Genomic DNA, 4,100 nt, shown 5'->3' with positions numbered 1-4,100 from the left:
CACGATTTGACGATACATGGCCCCCATCAATTCCTCTTTGATGCAGTGCAGCTGTCCTGTCCCCTTGGCAGAAAAACACCCCCAATGCGTAATGTTTCCTTGTTGACGGTGGGGATGGTGTTCTTGCAGTCATAGGTAGCATTCCTCCTCCAAACATGGCGAGTTCAGACAGGCCTGTACATGTGCAGATGGACCTTGCAGGCACTGCAGGATTTCAGTCCTTCACGGCGTAGCGTGTTACCAATTGTTTTCTTAGTGACTCTGGTCCCACTCTCAGAAAAACGATGGTTCTTAAATGGTTCTTCAGATGTCTTCATGGTTCTTTAAAGAACCATCATACGTCATAGAACCTTTTTATTTTGTGGATGGTTCTTCAGCTATTACAAATGGTTCTTTAAAGAACAAAAGGTTCTTCATCCTTAGCTGTCTAAGTTTGATGGTGTAAATGGCATAAATATTTATTCACTATAATGAGGCTGTGAATTATACTGTGTGTTTTGTTTGTGTGCATGTGTGTGCGAAGGGGGAGGGCGGGATACCTGGTGATTACCCTTCAAGAGCAGATGGTAGGAAACTGAATATTCAAATAAAAGTTAGAAATACTTAAAAATATACTGGTGGCAGGGGTGGGGGCCAAAGCCTAAAGACCCTAACCCCAACACCCCTAACCCCGCAAACCCACTGATCACAAATAATGTGGTGACAGAATATGGAATTTATTATTAAGACATTTATGAATGTGGTGAGTTAACAAACAGTAGACACAATGCACACATCCAAACACTGTTCTGTTTTAAATTTTAATAAAGTATTACTATTTTCTGCTTCAAGGCATTACTTTTGAGATTATTATATATATTAGCAAATATAGCATATAGCACAATATAGCATTGTTTTTTATAATGTGTTCTTGTGAATTGCTTGTGTATCGCATACATTCGATTTGACTTTCTGCGAGACAACAGTCGTCCGCTGGCCAAAAAAGTTTTCCAAATACCTCCACGTGATCTAGCCTGGATTTAGAAAAGAATAGGAAAAAAAATCTGCTCCTCCTGCTTCAGATGCAATTTGTGTTTCTGTGTTCAGAGGCAGCGGCGAGAGGGGAGACCTCGGCTCATCCAGCTGGAGAGACTGACCAGGAGGAGTCGAACATTAACTCGGCTCTTCCAGGGCACCCTGCAGACTCGGCTGTTGGCATCGATGAGGGATGACATGAACGCCAAACTGGAGTCCATCACAGGTCAACTGCAGGTATGCGAGTCAGACCTTCTGAGGAGGGTTTCACTTTTCTCTCTTCTTTATAATTGACTCTTTTCTCTCTCTTTCAGCTCCTTGTCTCAGAGTGGGAGGGATTTGAAGCACAAAGGGAGGAGCTTGTCGTTTGGTTGGCTGATATGGATGTCCGCCTGAGAGGTTGACCAGCTGACAGGAAACACCAGTGAAAAACTGAAACAACTGCAGGTGTGGGCTTGTTTTGATATGACATATGTTTGATATGATACATACGTCAGAGACATTATCCTAAACTGGACTAACAAAGGACCATGAGTCCAACATGAAACGTACATTACATAGCGTAAGGCTGAAGTTCATTGATCATTTTAATCATAAACTTGTTGTTGAAATATTTTTACTGAACATGCAAACATCTGCTGATGAAAATGTGTTGATTTATTGGTCTGTTATGAAGCTATTGCTATTTCTAATGTTTTTTATCACTTTCTGATGTTTTATTAATTAAACAATACATGTATTAATTGCTGTGTTATCTGTAGATATAGTATTTATATATATTTATTTATAGTATAGCAAATATATTTAATTACCGTAATTGTCGGGCTATAAGCCGCTACTTTTTGCACAAGCTTTGAACCCTGCGGCTTTTAGTCAGGTGCGGCTTTTCTATGGATTGTCCGTGATTTTTGTGATATCGTAAGACGATTTGTTTTGTTTGTTCCGCTGTTGTACGGCACTACGTTGCCTGGCGGAAGGGCATGTGATCAGACACACAGTATCGGGGTTCAAGAGTGGTATGTTGGTCACATGTCCATCCGCCAGGCAACATAGTGCCGTACAAGTAGCGCGAAAAACAAACTTCAAAGTAGCGCTACACCTTCAGCAAGTTATGCCCAACTCCACCGGTGGATTCTGACAGCGTGGAAAAGTGTGAAAACATCCACGATCACCAACGGATTTCGAAGGGCTGGACTGCTGCATGATGGAGAGGAGGACACCGCCACGGCCCTTCTGAGGGTGTTCGACTCTGACACTGACAACGAGGATTTCTTTGGTTTTGAAAGTGACAACGAAGGAAAGGAGCTGAGAGTGGATGACGAAGCCATCCTGAGCCTGTTCGTGTCCGACACTGGAGGAGAGGACTTTGGTGGTTTTAGTGGCAGGAAGAAGAGAAAGATGGTGAATGACTGACTTTTCTTCTTGTTAAAGCCGTGTCACTGCACCTGAGCCTAAAAGGTAGTCTGAATCTATTTTTCTGGTGTGCTGTAGGTTATTGTTATGTACTACATTTGTTACTCATTTATGAAGCACAGCACATGTTTTGTACTTGTAATTACCGCTACTTGTACATATACCTAAAAAGTTGTGCAAATATGTACCCATAACTTGTTTTTCAAAATAATAATAAAAGGGGTGTGTCTCCAAACAGCCATCTCTTTCCTGACAATTCGCTTTGTGCATATTCTCTTACATATGATGAGTCAACATTGAAATGCCTGCGGCTTTTAGTCAGGTGCTGCTAATGTATGTACAAAACAGGATTTTCCCCTGATTTTAGCTTGTGCGGCTAATATTCAGGTGCGCTCTGTAGTCCGGGAAATACGGTATTACTGTTTAAAACACTAATGTGACATGTATTAGTAGTGATGCTGTGCTGAGGGTTAAAATGCCTTTTTGTCTTTTGGTAACTACAAAATGACAATAAACCATTAATATATGTCTATGTGCTCGTATTTATTTTACCCTACTGAAATTCAATTTATGATGCATTTTATTTTGAAAGATTTAAAATGGTTTTTTAAAGAACCATTTTAAAAAAGGTTCATTGAAAAACCATTAAAGGTGCCCCAAAGAATCATTTCTTGATGGTTCTTTGGGGCACCTTTAATGGTTTTTCAATGAACCACTGAAAGAAATGGTTCTTCAAAGAACCATTGTTTGAAAGGTTCTTTGTGGCACCAAAAAAGGTTCTTCTATGGCATCAGTCTAAAGAACCACTTTTGGTTCCAGTTGGCACCTTTATTTATTTATTTATTTATTTATTTATTTATTATTTTGTTCAGTTTACGAGTGATTTCAGCCTCATCTTCACTCAGATATTTACATCATCTCCAAGAGCCAACTGTGAAACACAATTTTCATTACTGTGACTGATGAATGATCGGCATGCTCTGTTTAAAGCTTTACACTGATCAGGCTGATTTAAGCTGATTGTGCAGTAACGTGCAGCGAATGTTCATAGACTGACCGACAGTCTGACAGCATCACTGCCCACAGACTCTCAGAGTTACAGAGACTCCAGCTTTGATTCTGATGATAAATCTGTGATAAAATCATCGTCTCTGTCTTTATATTGATGACTGAATGCAAAAGCGCAAAAACCAGCAAACTAATATTGAATGGTGACAGACACAAAACAGAACAAAGTCTTGTCTATTTGCAGCACTTTTCTTGTGCTATGAACACCAGGCCAGAGCTTCATGGTCTGCAAAGTGAGGTCGGTGCTGAAAAATGTGGCCAGTAGAGGGCGTCTCCTCTTGTCCTGGTGTCTGCGAGTAAATGAGCCTGCTGCTTGCTCGACCTTTGAGACTTTTATTAGTATAGCAGTAAACATGATCTCAGCTAAGTTTAGTCAGTGAATCGTGATCTCATTTGGAGCCAAAATGAGATGTTGTAAATGAGAAACAAACAAAACACACGTGCTCAGGTTCATTGTCGTGTTTACTTCTTTTTAACAGAAATGACAATATTTGATTTTATAAAAAAAGAATCTTTTGAGTATCTTGGGTGTGTTTGTGTATCCGCCGAGATCAACGTGATCACGTTTCAACATGAAAAATAATCAGAATCAGACATCTGCCAAA

General features: G+C 40.1%; 1 protein-coding gene across 1 annotated transcript in view; it reads right to left on the bottom strand.

The window, feature by feature from the left end:
- Nucleotides 1-3,939: 3,939 nt before the first annotated feature.
- The window catches only part of serpinf1 (serpin peptidase inhibitor, clade F (alpha-2 antiplasmin, pigment epithelium derived factor), member 1), a 10,346-nt gene continuing 10,185 nt past the window's right edge, over nt 3,940-4,100 (bottom strand). Inside the window, exon 8 of the mRNA XM_086308142.1 lies at nt 3,940-4,100. This exon is cut by the window's right edge and continues 1,937 nt beyond it. The gene's annotated coding sequence lies outside the window, so the exon portion shown is untranslated.

The sequence above is a fragment of the Aulonocara sp. 'chitande type north' Nkhata Bay genome, linkage group LG10, assembly GCF_057382095.1.
Source record: "Aulonocara sp. 'chitande type north' Nkhata Bay isolate Kocher_YH1m ecotype deep benthic linkage group LG10, A_spYH_male_GT1.1, whole genome shotgun sequence".
In the NCBI taxonomy this organism is placed as follows: Eukaryota; Metazoa; Chordata; class Actinopteri; order Cichliformes; family Cichlidae; genus Aulonocara; species Aulonocara sp. 'chitande type north' Nkhata Bay.
This window is presented reverse-complemented; position numbering and strand designations above follow the sequence as displayed.